Source organism: Salmo trutta, chromosome 38, assembly GCF_901001165.1.
Source record: "Salmo trutta chromosome 38, fSalTru1.1, whole genome shotgun sequence".
Classification (NCBI taxonomy): Eukaryota; Metazoa; Chordata; class Actinopteri; order Salmoniformes; family Salmonidae; genus Salmo; species Salmo trutta.
The window spans coordinates 19,091,779-19,109,952 of NC_042994.1; the positions used below are offsets into that span (position 1 = coordinate 19,091,779).

At 40.3% G+C, this 18,174-nt stretch overlaps 2 long non-coding RNA genes across 2 annotated transcripts; one reads left to right on the top strand and one right to left on the bottom strand.

Annotated features, from left to right (window-relative positions):
• Positions 1-1,474: 1,474 nt before the first annotated feature.
• On the bottom strand, positions 1,475-5,617 carry LOC115177837 (uncharacterized). Its single transcript, XR_003872509.1, has 2 exons — positions 4,289-5,617; positions 1,475-2,059 (listed from the first exon to the last, which is right to left on the bottom strand). It is a non-coding gene; the product is annotated as an uncharacterized LOC115177837 (long non-coding RNA).
• LOC115177838 (uncharacterized) lies at positions 3,150-3,411 on the top strand. The gene is made up of 2 exons (XR_003872510.1): positions 3,150-3,205; positions 3,335-3,411. It is a non-coding gene; the product is annotated as an uncharacterized LOC115177838 (long non-coding RNA).
• Positions 5,618-18,174: the final 12,557 nt, after the last annotated feature.

Consider the following 18,174-nt stretch of genomic DNA (forward strand, 5'->3'; position numbering starts at 1 on the left):
ATGTTTCAGGCAAATGTGGATTTAGGCTGGGATTCAATCCCCTTAAACACGCTTGATATTTAAACGTCATTTCCGATTGAGCATTCATCTGCAGAATATATTGCTAACTCGATCTCTGCGTACATCGAGGAAAATTCATTTAAACGCTGCGCTGCATCGTCAGCTTTCCAGTGTGCTGCGCTATAAATTGAATCCCTGCCTGAACAGCTAGTGATTTAGCGTTAGGTCTGTATGCTTAATTCAACATTTGTGTTACTCTTGGACCAACCGTGACTCTAAAAAGCAAATATTGAAGAAACACTAAAGTCCAGAAAGTTAGCCTACTCCCGATTGATACAAGGCTGCTCTGTGAAGTCTAAAGAATTTGGTAATAGCACACACACACACACACACACACAGTATGACTATGTTTGCCCAACCTGGTCTCAGAGCATTTCGTATTATTCTGTATGGAAATCCAAACCTCCATTTAGTATATGTTTCGTATAGTTAATAAGACAAATGGTTACTTATGGCAAAATTGAAAGTACAGTGGTTGGTCAGGGTAGATAGGTGGGCATATAATGTGAACGTCTAGCAACCCAAAGGTTGCGAGTTCAAATCTCATCATGGACAACTTTAGCATTTTAGCTACTTACTACTTTTATGCTACTTTGCAAATACTTAGCACGTTAGCTAATCCTTCCCCTAAACATAAACTTAACCCTTTTAGCTAACCCTTCCCCTTTAAACCTAACTCTCAACCCTAACCTTAACCCAAACCCCTAGCCTAGCTAATGCCAACCAGGTAGCTAACGCTATCCACCTAGGTAGAATTTGTAGCATATTTTACGTTTCACAAATTCTTAACAAATAATATGTGTACCAAATATGTAACATATTGTACGTTTCGCAAATTTGGGACATAATACGAATTGTAGCATATCATATAAAATGGGTGATGGACAACCAGAAATGAATACATACTATACGAAAGGTAACATATCATACTAACTGGGGTGTCTCGGATTTACATACAGAACACATACTGACTTGCCTAGTTAAACAAAGGTTCATTAAAAAATATATATATAATAATACAAAATGCTCTGAGACCAGGTTGGTCTGCCCCCAGAACAAAATCTAGTAGATTGCCAGCATGCATGCAAAATTTGGTTCTGGTTTCTGAGACTACTGAGCTATACATGTGTTGCGCGTTTCATCACAATATTGTTTTGAACGTTCGTTTTAGGACTGCCAGGACAGCCAGCTGAACATTTACTCAATACATCCTCAATAGGCACTGATGAAGATTTGGTCTAAAGTGCATTACTGTGGCTTAAAAACACGATGCAATATCTAAAGAAGGCAACTTATTAGTAGCAAAACCTTGCGTCTTCATTTTGAGGTCTCCAGATTGACTTTAGTTGCAGTGTAACGTTAGCTTGCTAGCTAAGAGATTGAGTGGAGACCACCACATTTTTTTCTTACAAACTTTGCTAGCTAATGACAACATTGCCATCTGTCTAAAGTAAATTCGATGACATGATGATAATGGCAGTCGTTTCCTACTAAATATTTGCCTACTTTAGCAATGTCATCGTATTTCGAAGCCACTATAGTGTATTTTAGGCGAAACGGTTATAGCTCCCATTCAAAGTCATTTACTTTTGGACATCAATGTGGCTGTAGAACGTTGATAACAATGGCAACGACTCGACCACGTGATGGAGTGGCAACCCATGAAAATGTAAGCTCCAATTCAGATACCTACTGACTTTGTCTCTACAAATGTGATCAAGTTGCTTGTCTCACGCAACATACATTACAGATTACATTTACGGAACGTCTCTCTCTCAGGCACAGACCTATCAGGAAATGTTATCTTCTATGGGAAGGGTTTTGTACGATTAGACCGAAGAGACACATCGAGTCTTCAACTGTCTGCCTGCCTGACTTACTTAACCGACCTTACTCTATGGACCTCTCCCTTCTTTGGACCACTCTCTTCTTGCTCAACACCGACATCTGAAGCTATCACGAGATATCAGGCGCTTCCAGTATTAGGCACTTCCAGGTTCTGAGAAAAGCACCAAAGTGTATCTTAACAACTCCACAAGGCTGCAGGGCCAGATGGATTACCAGGGGCAGGCCTTTTTTTTTTATATATAAGTGGCGGGAGGTCTGGGGGTCCTCCCTACGGTTTTTGGGGGAATCTAAAGCCCATTTCTACACAATCTAACCCTGTCGGGGTCATTTTGTGGTAACTTTTATTGTAAATAAGAATATAATATTAGTACCCCTGGTTGGGAACCACTGGGCTATGCTGTATGTAACCCTCTCACCAGGCTCGAATATGACTCTCACAATATTAACTTATGTAGAATATCTCCACAGCATGGGATGTTAGGTGAGAAGGACATCTCCAATAAGAATTCCTATTGTAAACTGTCTAGGGTGACGACAGGGTATTAACTTCAGATGAAATGATTATATGTTTCTGATATTGTATCAGGATAGGCTAGCCCGGGGGTCGGCAACCCGTGGCTCTAGAGCCACATGCGGCTCTTTAGCGCCGCCCTAGTGGCTCCCTGGAGCTTTTTCAAAAATATGAAAATGGAAAAAGATGGTGTGAATATATTTTTTGTTTTAATATAATTTATTATCCAATGCTGTAAAAATGTGTATAATAAATATTTAATTTCAACATTTCTGTCAACGAAGATTTACGTCATAGCCTGCGACACACGTTTCTTTCAGCTCGGCGTAGTGCCAGACAGGTGGCTGTTGCAAACAAACCGGCGGGTGTGTCATGGGCCATGGCTCCCAAAGGGAAAAAGAGAAAGATAGCTGAGGAGAACAGAGGATTCCACAGTTCTTGGACCGAATCATTTGCTTTCATTGCCAATGCAGAAGGATTGCCTGCATGTTTGCTTTGTAATGAGAAGTTGTCAAATAACAAAATGAGTAACGTGGAAAGACATTTCCATTCTTCCTGACAGTTATAGGAACATGAAGAAATATGCATTTGGAGTATTATCCATCTTTGGATCAACATACCTGTGCGAGCAGATATTCTCAAACATGAACTACATAAAATCAAAATACCGCACCCGCCTCACAGATGAGAGCTTGCAGTCCTGCGTGAAGATTACAGTTACATCTTACATGCCTGATGTTGAGAAGCTGTCCAGTGATGTCCGAAAACAGAAGTCACATTAAACGGGTAAGAACACAATCCTGTCATAGGCACATATTTAGTAACAAAGTGGCTGTTTTTATAAAGTGATTTCTGATTTTTGTCAGTATATATTTGGAATGACATATAGGGATATTATTGTGTTTTGTTGCTCAGGTTGGAGGATGGCTGCATTGTATTGTGCGTGTCAAAAGAGAAGAGGGTGCTGCTGCACATTTGCAGAAAACTAAAGAGAAGAGGATAATGCACAGAAATCGAACTTAAACTGTATTATTTTAATTTTATATACTTTACCTTTTAAAAAGGCTGCTGTTTTATTGCACTCTGTCTGTTGCCCAGATAAGGGGGGAAAGGAGAAGAGGATTGTATCGTATTATTGAGGGTTGAAAAGGACCGCATTTTATTTCCATGGGGAGGTCTGAAATTACAGGAGCCCTATTATGCACGTTGCACATTTTGTTGTTGTTTTTTCGAATCCTAAAATAAAAATGACATCAAAAATCTGATTTCTGTATTGTATTTCTAAAATTTCATCAATGCAACGAAACATAATACATTAATATTATAATGGAGGGTTAAACTTCAAGCACCATCGTACAGTCACGTTGTGCGTCATTCTCTCCAGGATGCGCTGCAGGTAAAATAAACGTTTAATCATGAATGCTCATTATGTATTTGTAGCCTACTTATCATTTTGATAGTAGGCTAATATAGCTAATATAGACACTTACAGCATGTGTTGCCTTCATTATAAGGCTTTTAATTTTTTGCGGCTCCAGACAGATTTCTTTTTTTGGTCCAATATGGCTCTTTCAACATTTTGGGTTGCCGACCCCTGGGCTAGCCCATGCATTAAATTAAACTGAAACAGTATGACTCCACCATGGCAACATACATAAGGTTCAATATGTGTATGATTACATTTTCACAGCACAGTATCAAAAATAAATGAAAAATAATAAACCCCAATGAGTCATGTACAACCCATGTCCAAATTATTTAAAGCTTGCCTAATAACCCGTTTGCGGGCATTGGAGCTAAAAAAAATTAAAAAAAATTAAAAACGACTAAACACAAAGTCCAGAAGCACCTCACGTTGTGATTACTCACTACTTGTAGATATTCCTTCAGGGAAGTATGGCAGTTCCTTGCAGGTTTCCTCACAAAATCCACAGCAAGCACCGCTACAAGGCAGACAGTACTCCTTAGCCGTAACCGATATACCATGGGAACATGAACTGTTATGCTTTCCCAAGCAATTATCTCTCGGTGTTACACGATGCTAAGCTAACCTCAAGGCTGTCAAAAACCTCCACAATGAGACGGTAGCTTCAGTCTTTACTAAGTTTTAACAAAATTATAACAACTCTCTTATAAAATAAAATCGTTATTTCCCTTCATGTCTTAGTAGGTATGGGTTTTGTTCTAGTTTTGTCGTCTTCTTTTATAATTTTCTTCACCAACGGTCCTAATGTAAAACGACCATCCTCTTCTCAACGTCTCTTTCCCTCTCTTTTTGCCCAAGCTTCCATTAACCAGGTCCACTCTCCCATTGGCCACAGCTTAACAAGCGACCTTATTGGTCAAAACTTAAACTTCAAAGTAAACCCAACTATTCACTTATACATTAAATACATATTTATTCAAAAAGAAAAGCATTAACAACATTACAAGTTAGGAGCAAATCAATCACTTTTTAAATATAATACCAATTAATTATAAAAAATAAACTCAATATTTGTTTTTTACAAGAATAAACTCAATACCTAGTTCAAACAATGGTATTACATGTATCTTGGTTATCTGGAAAATCTATTGGTAGCTAAATCCGGAGAAATTACGGACCATGTAAAAAACTGTTGGTCACTAAATCCTTCTAGAAGGACCAAGTAATAAATGGGTGTCTGGAATGCCCTCACCCGTCTGAGCGGTCGACTGTGAATGCCTTCACCAACTATATACTTAGAACTGATTGGTTTGGTTCTGTCCCGTTTTCAATGGAAATATGGGCAGGGTCTGTTTATATTTTTTTTCCGGTTAAGCACTTCCAGCCAGAAGTTCGCAGCTAGCTAACTAACTCGCATAACTTCCCAAACATGTATTCATGCAAAACTGGCATTTAATGTTCGGTAAGGGGATGCCACAACAACTGGCAGAAACGGAAGCTGTTCATGGAGCAGGACGGTTTTGACCACCAAACGTTTTTGATTTGCACCAACCTCCTATGGATGAGGAGTCTCTTCGGCTTTGGCTCAAAGCATTGAACTTGAAGAAACCACCAAACCGACCCTATGTGTGTTCCTATCACTTCGTGGACAACAGGCCGACTGAAGACCATCCTTTCCCTGGGAAGTGACTAGCCTAGATGCTCCAGTTAGGCTGGACTCATGACATTTTTAACAATGCTTTTTTCTGATAAAAAAATGGTCCATTCAAATCAAATTTTTCAAATCAGCCCTTCGTACATCAGCTGAAATCTCAAAGTGCTGTACAGAAACCCAGCCTAAAACCCCAAACAGCAAGCAATGCATGTGAAAGAAGCACGGTGGCTAGGAAAAACTCCCTAGGAAAAACTCCCTAGAAAGGCCAAAAACCTAGGAAGAAACCTAGAGAGGAACCAGGCTATGAGGGGTGGCCAGTCCTCTTCTGGCTGTGCCGGGTGGATATTATAACAGAACATGTTCAAGATGTTAAAATGTTCATAAATGACCAGCATGGTCAAATAATAATAATCATAGTAGTTGTCGAGGGTGCAACAAGCACGTCCGGTGAACAGGTCAGGGTTCCATAGCCGCAGGCAGAACAGTTGAAACTGGAGCAGCAGCATGGCCAGGTGGACTGGGGACAACAAGGAGTCATCATGCCAGGTAGTCCTGAGGCATGGTCCTAGGGCTCAGGTCCTCCGAGAGAAAGAAGAGAGAAAGAGAGAATTAGAGAGAGCATATTTAAATTCACACAGGACACCGGATAAGACAAGAGAAATACTCCAGATGTAACAGACTGACCCTAGCCCCCCGACACATAAACTACTGCAGCATAAATACTGGAGGCTGAGACAGGAGGGATCAGAAGACACTGTGGCCCCATCCGATGATACCCCCGGACAGGGCCAAACAGGCAGGATATAACCCCACCCACTTTGCCAAAGCACAGTCCCCACACTACTAGAGGGATGTCTACAACCACCAACTAACCGTCCTAAGACAAGGCCGAGTATAGCCCACAAAGATCTCCGCCATGGCACAACCCAAGGGGGGGCGCCAACCCAGACAGGAAGACCACGTCAGTGACGCACCCCTCCCATGGACGGCATGGAAGAACACCAGTAAGCCAGTGACTCAGCCCCTGTAATAGGGTTAGAGGCAAAGAATCCCAGTGGAAAGAGGGGAACCGTCAAGGCAGAGACAGCAAGGGCGGTTCGTTGCTCCAGCCTTTCCGTTCACCTTCACACTCCTGGGCCAGACTATTTTTGCAATGTTACGTAGATGGAAAAAAGCTGTCCTTGTGACAGTCTTGATATGTTCTTCAAAAGAGAGATCAGGGTCCAGAGTAACGCCGAGGTCCTTCACAGTTTTATTTGAGACGACTGTACAACCATCCAGATTAATTGGCAGATTCAACAGAAGATCTCTTTGTTTCTTGGGACCTAGAACAAGCATCTCTGTTTTGTCCGAGTTTAAAAGTAGAACGTTTGCAGCCATCCACTTCCTTATGTCTGAAACACAGGCTTCTAGCGAGGGCAATTTTGGGGCTTCACCATGTTTCATTGAAATGTACAGCTGTGTGTCATCCGCATAGCAGTGAAATTTAACATTATGTTTTCGAATGACATCCCCAAGAGGTAAAATATATAGTGAAAACAATAGTGGTCCTAAAACGAAACCTTGAGGAACACCGAAATTTACAATTGATTTGTCAGAGGACAAACCATTCACAGAGACAAACTGATATCTTTCCGACAGATAAGATCTAAACCAGGCCAGAACTTGTCCATGTAGACCAATTTGGGTTTCCAATCTCTCCAAAAGAATGTGGTGATCGATGGTATCAAAAGCGGCACAAAGATCTGGGAGCACGAGGACAGATGCAGAGCCTCGGTCTGACGTCATTAAAAGGTCATTTACCACCTTCACAAATGCAGTCTCGGTGCTATGATGGGGTCTAAAACCAGACTGAAGCGTTTCGTATACATTGTTTGTCTTCAGGAAGGCAGTGAGTTGCTGTGCAACAGCTTTTTCAAAATTTTTGGAGAGGAATGGAAGATTCGATATAGGCCGATAGTTTTTTATAATTTCTGGGTCAAGATTCGGCTTTTTCAAGAGAGGCTTTATTACTGCCACTTTTAGTGAGCTTGGTACACATCCGGTGGATAGAGAGCCGTTTATTATGTTCAACATAGGAGGGCCAAGCACAGGAAGCAGCTCTTTCAGTAGTTTAGTTGGAATAGGGTCCAGTATGCAGCTTGAGGGTTTGGAGGCCATGATTATTTTCATCATTGTGTCAAGAGATATAGTACTAAAACACTTTAGTATCTCCCTTGATCCTAGGTCCTGGCAGAGTTGTGCAGACCCAGGACAATGGAGCTTTGGAGGAATACCATTGCATCCGCCGTGGAGCCTAGTTTCACAATATTCACAATATTACCATATCCCAGCTGTTTGCCGTAGTTTTTAAATAATCACAAAAAACAGGCCTTATTTTAGGGCATTTTTCACCCTGCCAGCTCCTATTAGTTCTATTGAGCACCGTGGCACCAACTCGCTTTCCGAATGTTCTATTCCTAGCCCATTGTTCTACGTCACAATGCCTGCTTCGCTATTGTTGGCAATGAGACCTGCCCACGTTGTAACATAAACAACAACAAAAAATTGCTCATGGAACTCTGAGGTCGTCCCATTGTTTCCGATAGTGGAAATATACAGTTGAAGTCGGAAGTTAACATACACCTTATCCAAATACTTTTAAACTCAGTTTTTCACAATTCATTTAATCCTAGTAAAAACTCCCTGTTTTAGGTCAGTTAGGATCACTACTTTATTTTAAGAATGTGAAATGTCAGAATAATAGTAGAGAGAATGATTTATTTCAGCTTTTATATCTTTCATCACATTCCCAGTGGGTCAGAAGTTTACATACACTCAATTAGTATTTGGTAGCATTGCCTTTAAATTGTTTAACTTGGGTCAAACGTTTCGAGTAGCCTTCCACAAGCTTCCCACAATAAGTTGGGTGAATTTTGGCCCATTCCTCCTGACAGAGCTGGCGTAACTGAGTCAGGTTTGTAGGCCTCGTTGCTCACACAAGCTTTTTCAGTTCTGCCCACAAATGTTCTATAGGATTGAGATCAGGGCTTTGTGATGGCCACTCCAACACCTTGACTTTGTTGTCCATAAGCTATTTTGTGTGTGTGTGTGTTTGGGAGTGTCAGTGTAAGTGTATGGTTAGAGTCCAGTGAGTGTATATCGAGCCTGTGCAAGAGAGTCAATGCAGATAATAATAACAAATATTAATAAAAAAAGGGTGTCAATGCAAATAGTCCGGGTAACCATTTGATTAACTGATCAGCAGTGCTATGGCTTAGGGGTAGAAGCTGTTAAGGAGCCTTTTGGCTGTGCAGTAGCAGAGAGAACAGTCTATGACTTGGGTGGCTGGAGCCTTTGACAATTTTTAGGGCCTTCCTCTGACACTGCCTGGTATAGAGCTTGAAGAATATTGAAAAGAATAATGGGCAAATGTTGCACAATCCAGGTGTGGAAAGCTCTTAGACACTTACCCAGAAAGACTCACAGCTGTAATCGCTGCCAAAGGTGCTTGTACAAAGTATTGGCTCAAGGGTGTGAATACTTATGTAAATTAGATATTTCAGTTTTAAATATTCAATACCTTTGCAAACATTTCTTAATATACGTTTTCACTTTTTCATTATGGTGAAAAACATATAATCAATTTTGAATTCAGGCTGTAACACAACAAAATGTGAAATAAGTCAAGGTGTATGAATACTTTCTGAAGGCACTGTAGAAAAGGATGGGGGCTTGGGGTTTTGATGGGAAAGCTCTAGACTTTACAGGGAAGGACCATGGTTAGCAGGGTTGGCCTTCATTCCATTTCAACTCAATTAACTCTGAAAATGAAGTCAAATGCAGTTCATGAGTTCACTCAGTTCAGGAAACAACAATATCATTGAATTGGATTTTCTACGTTTTCAAATGTCCAATTGCTACATTTGCTGAGCTGAGCCAGACTGGAATGGAATCAGAGTTTTGCAGGCAGATCACCCGTGATACAAGTCAGTATTCGACATCCATCCATGGCTGAGGATGTCAGGATATGACGTGGAAACCGGCCACCAGGGGCAACAGTGAGCGCTGTTACCTTTGAGTAAGTTTTGGTTTTTCTAGGACATTGTGGATGTGGAAAGCATCTGCCTCTGACTCCAAAGGTTTCATGGTTGAATCCAGCGATAGAAAGTCATTTTTGATAGTTTTCTTATAAGCCTATCCCAAACCTTACCCCTTAATTTAACCATTTGGAGTTAATGCCTAAACTTAACCTTAAAATCCGGAGTTAATCCGTAAATTTAACCTTAAACCCTTTGAGATTTAACATTTGGAACAACTTTGAAATTTGAAGTTTGAGAAACATGGATGAACGTCTAATTTTGATGTGAGACTGAGACCTTGCATAAATGTTGACACTTGCTGATAGATTTGTGGATCCAGGATCACATATTGGGATGTGGCTCCCTCTAGTGGTACTTTTCCATATAGACTTACACACACTCAAGGGTTTCGACCAGGGTTTTATGTTAATGTCAGCTCTAAAGACTTATGGTGACGGCATCAACAATCTCTGCATCATTCAAGTCTGTTGCTTTGTGAGAAGGTGTTAAAGTTCACAGATAGCCATTGTTATGTAAAAAACAGCTGAAAAGAACACAGAGCATTGCCTTGGCCCCAAATGAGAGCAGGTCTACCAGATCCATGGGTAAAATACTGGGGTAAATCCTGTATGGAAATGCACCATTAGAAGCTGGATGTAGAAACCAATGGCATAAACTCTGGGTGGTCGTGGTTGTGAGGCACCATCTTTTACTTGAGCATTATTTAGGTCACTGTAAACAAGGGCAACAAAGCCCAAATCCAGTGATAATCAAACAGAACAGAAAATACAACAACCACTATTGTAATGTGTGGCGGAAAGAAGCAAACATTATTTTTGTCCCCACCAGTGACTACCCTTTTCCACTTGTGCTCTAACTAGCTATTCCCCTTTCCCTTTCTTTAAATATTCTCATGAATGGATTTCACATGAATTCTTGGTTATTCCCATCTATGCAAATGGCATGTCCGGCATCTAGTGGTGTTTTGCAGTATGACATGACTGGAGTCCTGTCTAACTCTAACATGCTGACCAGACCAGTTGCAAAATAAATGAACACATACATGTTATTCAATCTTTGCACGCGCGAAAGCATCTGCTTAGCCAGGTGCTAAAATAGAACTTGGTTCTATTTGTGACACTGGACGCGCTGCAAGTCCTGTATCTTCCATCTCCTCATTTGTTTTTAGGGGCATATACCCACGTGCCATCTCCTCATTGGTTTTAAGGAGCATATATCAAATCAAATTTCAAATCAAATTTATTTATAAAGCCCTTCTTACATCAGCTGATATCTCAAAATGCTGTACAGAAACCCAGCTTAAAACCCCAAACAGCAAGCAATGCAGGTGTAGAAGCACGGTAGCTAGGAACAACTCCCTAGAAAGGCCAGAACCTAGGAAGAAACCTAGAGAGGAACCAGGCTATGAGGGGTGGCCAGTCCTCTTCTGGCTGCGCCGGGTGGAGATTATAACAGAACATGGCCAAGATGTTCAAATGTTCATAGATGACCAGCAGGGTCAAATAATAATAATCACAGTGGTTGTCGAGGGTGCAACAGGTCAGAACCTCAGGAGTAAATGTCGGTTGGCTTTTCATAGCCGATCATTCAGAGTATCTCTACCGCTCCTGCTGTCTCTGGAGAGTTGAAAACAGCAGGTCTGGGACAGGTAGCACGTCCGGTGAACAGGTCAGGGTTCCATAGCCGCAGGCAGAACAGTTGAAACTGGAGCAGCAGCACAGCCAGGTGGACTGGGGACAGCAAGGAGTCATCAGGCAAGGTAGTCCTGAGGCATGGTCCTAGGGCTCAGGTCCTCCGAGAAAGAGAGAGAGAAAGAAAGAGAGAGAAAGAGAGAAAGAAAGAATTAGACAGAGCATACTTAAATTCACACAGGACACCGGATAAGACAGGAGAAATACTCCAGATATAACAGACTGACCCTAGCTCCCCGACACATAAACTACTGCAGCATAAATACTGGAGGCTGAGACAGGAGAGGTCGGGAGACACTGTGGCCCCATCCGACAATACCCCCGGACAAGGCCAAACAGGCAGGATATGACCCTACCCACTTTGCCAAAGCACAGCCCCCACACCACTAGAGGGATATCTTCAACCACCAACTTACCATCCTGAGACAGGGCCGAGTATAGCCCACAAAGATCTAAGCCACGGCACAACCCAAGGGGGGGCACCAACCCAGACAGGAAGATCACGTCAGTGACTCAACCCACTCAAGTGACGCACCCCTCCTCGAGACGGCATGGAAGAGCACCAGTAAGCAAATTGATATAAAACATCCCCACTAAATGTTTTTAAATGCTCACGAATTTCTACAAAATGAGCACAAATTTATAATAAACATGGCTACAAATTATGAAACGAGCTCACGAAATGTAAAACGTCCACGTACTGTAAAATACATCCACTATACTTTTAGTTTTGGATGTTATGATGATATTCCCTGGAGGTCGGGGCCCATAGGGCAGGTGCCCTGCGGGCCCATTCGGTAATCTGGCCCTGATCATGAAATTAAACTACAGGTATTGTTGTTACACATCCTCACACTGTCTTGGAGGATAAAACTGAGACTGTAGCCAGCTTCCATTTTACCTAATTTTATTGTCTAAAGAATGTTCTCATAGTCCAGAAGCATTGGATGAAAATCCACAATGTTGGTGCCATACAGGAGCACTGACCAATCTGCCTCCAAAAGAGGACTGCTGGTTTTGAGGATGGTGTGGAGGTCAGTGGTTGATGATCTGAGCACCCCCTGAGATGGTGAGTATGGTTTCAGTAGACCACTATTGAGCTGGTAGATCAGATAGGAGCTTCGAGGAAAGGTCATTTAGTGCTTTGAATGTGGTTCATATTGCCTTATAGTGAATTCAGGACTTGGACAAGGAGTCGATGCAGCTTAAAGATGCATTTACATGGGGGTTTGGATGATAGTGTCAAATTTCTTAGAACGAGTGAAAATATTGGAGTTTGGGGACTGGAGGGGATAATAGTCAAGTTGGGAAATGTGCAAATATTTAGATACAAACATATAGTCAAGTTGGGGATTATTCAGATATTCCTGTTGAAAAAGAGAAAAGACAGAAAGATATAATCTTACAGTATATTAAATTCATCCCATTGGGCCAAAACTGGTTGAATAAACGTTGTTTCCACCTCATTTCAACAACAACAAAAAATCTATGTGATGACGGTGAATCAATGTGGAAAACACAATTGGATTTTTTTCACCCAACTTTTAACCAACATTTTTGGTTAATTTCACATTGGTTGATTTCCCAAATTTAAATCAAAACTAGACATTGAACTGATGTCTGTGTCCAGTGGGATTGGAGTTCTGTAATCATATCAGCTCATTTGTCATACTTCTTCTAATCATCCAGAGAGAATGTACCTTTCTTTGAGGTTAACCTTTGAGATGACCTCCCTCAAGGATTCTCGCTCTTTCCTCGGAGCGAATTTGTCCCACATTTTAGCAAAGTCGCCATTGGTGGCCCCGTTTCTCAAGATATTGCGACTATGATGCCTGTGGACAAAGATTTTAATATCATCTTAAACGTGCAACATATCAAATCATTTCTGCTGTCTGTGATTAAAAACGGTAATCAATTGATGGCAACCTGAGAAAAAATATCCATCAAAATAAGACATACATTAGGTAGAATTTGCAAGAGGGTCGGTTTGAGTAATGCACCGCATTACCTGATCTACAAATCATCTCAACTATCTAACAACTGGGTATTAACCGTTCGTTATTATGAAAATCTTAGCGAATCTGCACAGCGCTTGGCTCAGGCCGACCATTGTGATCAAGTAGGGTTGTCTTCATTAGTCACCAAACAGAAGGAAGGAAACTGAATCATGTACTGACTATTTGGACTCATTTACATCTTGAATTTTTACCCCAATTTCGTGGTATCCAATTGGTAGTTACAATCTCTGTCCAATCGCTGCAACTCCCGTAAGGACTCTGGAGAGGCGAAGGTCGAGAGCCGTGCGTCCTCCGAAACACAACCCAGCCAAGCCGCACTGCATCTTGACACAATGCCCGCTTAACCTGGAAGCCAGCTGCACCAATGTGTCAGAGGGAACACTATACACCTGGTCGCTAGTTGGCGATGGGAGAAGAACATCCCTGCTTTTTAACTTTCAAACCCACATGAGTGCCTGGACTTGGATTTTCCTATGCCACGTAGCACTTATTTGTGTTTCTAATTTTTCCTATTTGTTTTCAATTACTATTCCCCTCCAAGAGAACCTGTGGTTGTTTTGGAATCCCTAAAATCCGCAATTCAATCCATGACAACCTTTAGCATAGATGCTGTAGACAGCCGAAAATGTGGCTTTTAAAGGCAATTTCAATTTGTATTCGTGGTAAACACTGCAGATGTCAACTCAAGAGTAAATTACCTTTAAAAACTGCATTGTCGGCGATCTAGTGCTATAGCGAGCCATGGATTGAATCACGGCCTAAGTTAAGGCGGGCCATTATGTTTAAGCAAGCGACTTTACAGGAGGAACATCCCACCTGACTTCCTGTGCAGGGTCCACAGCCAGTTTACTGACGGCAATCAAGAAACGGTCAGTGAGGTCTTTCTTCCCCGACAGGAGACGAGACATCCCCATGACCTCAGCCAGTCTCTCCAGGTGCTGAGCAGTGCAGCTCCTCACCGCAGCGTTACGGTGGCTGAGGAAGGAAAAACAGAGCACATCAGTTACATGTCATAGAGATACATGAGTTAGGAGACGAATGATAATGGATTGTATTGATGAAGTCTCATCGATGGATCAAAATGTTCAGTAGGACTTTATATTAAGGTCACTTAATATACCATTTATAAACTGTTTGGAAAGAGTTAACTTACCATTTATTAATCATTATTCCTACATTTGTAAATGTCAATAAGAAATCTATAAATTGTTATTTACACATTTATAAACGCTATTTTAAATGATTTGTTCATGATTTATCAGATAATTAATAAGGTGTTTGATCATAGTATGTTCACAATTTGTAAATGGTTAATAATGTACTACTAATGTACTATAAACCAGTTAAAAAGGAGTTATTGTCAAGGCATTTGTTAATGGTTGATTAATGGTTTGACTCACCATTTATATACATATTTATAAATGTATTTATAAATGTCACGAATGGTGTATTCATTAAATGAGAGCATTTATGAATGTGTGTACATGCACTTACTAATACCTCAGAGCCTCACTAATACCCCCTAATCTAAAGTGTTCACTATATATACACTTTATAAATGTTTATAAATTACTTGTTACTCCCCAAAGGCTAGCACACATCAGTAGACAGTACCTCTCCACCAATGGCTAAAAATAATCTAAATAACGTAATGGTAAAATAAGAAGTACACAACACAAGGAAGTATAAGACGCAACAAAAATATGTGATTCCATTAAAATGTGACGTCTAGCGTTGGGGTGAGTAGCTGCCGGAAGTGTTGTGGAATAACCTAGCATGCTGATGAAAAAGGCAGTTAATTAAAAACGAGCAGTATTTCAATCTTCTCGATTTCGAGGCTTGGCTAATGGGACAATTAGGAGTACAGCGATACCTTCCATCCCTGGATTGAGATACGTTTTCAAGCCATGTCCCTTTTCCGTCACCACGGTGAAAACATATTGCCACAGGACCGTTTCGACTTGATGGCAGACTGAACTTGAAGTCGAGCCTTGAGCTAAGCATAGTAACATAATTAAACTCAAAATATGCTATTATGTTATTTTGAAAGAACCTCTTAAAGATCGGACCCTTCAATTTTCACCTAAAATGACATACCCAAAACTACCTGTAGCTCAGGACCTGAAGCAAGGATATGCATATTCTTGATACCATGTGAAAGGAAACACTTTGAAGTTTGTGGAAATGTTAAATTAATGTAGAAGAATATAACACATTAGATCTGGTAAACGTTTTTTTTGTGTGTGTTTTGTACCATCATCTTTGAAACGCAAGAGAAAGGCCATAAGGTAATATTCCAGGCCAGGGGCAATTTTGAAATTTGACAAACTAGATGACAGCAGTGTCAGTGCAAAGTTTTAGACTCATCCAATGAACCATTGTATATCTGTTCAAAATGTTGTATCAAGACTACCCAAATGTGCCTAATTGGTTTATCAATACATTGTGCACTCTTCTCAAACAAATAGATTGGTATTCTTTCACTGTAATACCTACTGTAAATTGGACAGTGCAGTTAGATTAACAAGAATTTAAGCTTTCTGCCCATATCAGATATGTCTATGTCCTGGGAAATGTTTTTGTTACTTACAACCTCATGCTAATTGTCAGGGGTGTGTACGGGAGGCAAAGTCAGGTGCAGGAGAGCAGAGTGTAGTGAACAGGTGCACTTTAATTCCGTTCCAAAAATGACAGCACATAAAAACAATAACGTGCCAAAAACACAGAACATAGCAAAAGTAAAGCGCCTGACAATAATCCACATAACAAACAAACAATTACACACAAAGACAATGGAGGGGAACAGAGAACTAAATACTAAAATGAAAAATAAAAATCTGCACTTTTTTGTGAAAATGGTTTTAAAATGTTATTTTAGGCCTTTCCAGAATGTCGCTAGTTCGGCATGACCGAAGTCACCGTTTTTGTGTCACAAAAATGAAAAAAAAATATCTGCGCTTTTTTGTGAAAATGGTTTTCAAATCTTTTTTTAGGCTTGTCCAGAATGTCGCTAGTTCGACATGACCGGAGTCTCCGTTTTTGTATCACAAAAATAAAAATGTTCACTTTTTTGTGAAAATGGTTTTAAAATGTTATTTTAGGCCTTTCCAGAATGTCGCTATTTCGGCATGACCGGAGTCACCGTTTTTGTGTCACGAATATGAAGGGGAAAATATCAGCACTTTTTTTTGAAAATGGCATTAAAATCTTTTTTAGGCCTGTCCAGAATGTCGCTAGTTCGGCATGACCGGAGTCTCCGTTTTTGGATCACAAAAATAAAAATGTTCACTTTTTTGTGAAAATGGTTTTAAAATGTTATTTTAGGCCTTTCCAGAATGTCGCTATTTCGGCATGACCGGAGTCACCGTTTTTGTGTCACGAATATGAAGGGGAAAATATCAGCACTTTTTTTTGAAAATGGCATTAAAATCTTTTTTTAGGCCTGTCCAGAAAGTCGCTAGTTCGGCAAGACTGGAGTCACCGTTTTTGGATCGCAAAAATAAAAATCTGCACTTTTTTGTGAAAATGGTTTTAAAAGGTTATTTTAGGCCTTTCAAGAATGTCGCTAGTTCGGCATGACCGAAGTCACCGTTTTTGTGTCACAAAAATGAAAAATAAAAATCTGCACTTTTTTTGTGAAAATGGTTTAAAATCTTTTTTTAGGCTTGTCCAGAATGTCGCTAGTTCGGCATGACCGAAGTCACCGTTTTTGTGTCACAAAAATGAAAAATAAAAATCTGCACTTTTTTGTGAAAATGGTTTTAAAATGTTATTTTAGGCCTTTCCAGAATGTCGCTATTTCGGCATGACCGGAGTCACCGTTTTTGTGTCACGAATATGAAGGGGAAAATATCAGCACTTTTTTTTGAAAATGGCATTAAAATCTTTTTTTAGGCATGTCCAGAATGTCGCTAGTTCGGCATGATCGGAGTCGTCGTTTTTGGCTGACAAAAATAAAAAATCTCAAATTTTTTGTGAAAATGGTTTTAAAATGTTTTTTTTAGGCCTTTCCAGAATGTCGCTAGTTCGGCATGACCGAAATCACCGTTTTTGGATCACAAAAATAAAAATAAATATCTGCACTTTTTTGTAAAAATGGTGACTCCGGTCATGTCGAACTAGCGACATGGTGTTATTTTAAGCCTTTCCAGAATGTTTCTAGTTCGGCATGACCTGAGGAGTCACCGTTTATGTGTCACAAAAATGGAAAAAAAAAAAGTGTGCTTTTTTGTGAAAATGGTTTTAAAATCTTTTTTTAGGCCTGTCCAAAATGTCGCTAGTTCGCATGACCGGAGTCATCGTTTTTGGTTGACAAAAATAAAAATCTGCGTTTTTTTGTGAAAATGGTTTTAAGATGTTTTTTTAGGCCTGTCCAGAATGTCGCTAGTTAGGCATGACCGGAGTCACCGTTTTTGGATCACAAAAATAAAAATCTGTAATTTCTTGTGAAAATGGTTTTAAAATGTTATTTTAGGACTTTCCAGAATGTCGCTATTTCGGCATGATTGGAGTCATCGTTTTTGGGTCACGAAATGAAGAAATAAAAATCTGGATTTTTTTTTTGAAAATGGTAGTAACAACCCTCCAGACGAGCTTCAATGCCATACAACTCTCCTTCCGTGGCCTCCAACTGCTCCTAAATACAAGTAAAACTAAATGCATGCTCTTCAAACGATCGCTGCCTGCACCTGCCCGCCTGTCCAGCATCACTACTCTGGACGGTTCTGACTTAGAATATGTGGACAACTGCAAATACCTAGGTGTCTGGTTAGACTGTAAACTCTCCTTTGTTAGGATTGAACTGGCTATTTGTTTGCATAACCTATGTAATATACCAGGGAAGCTATGATACAATATTAAGTATATAAACTATAGATAAGTCAA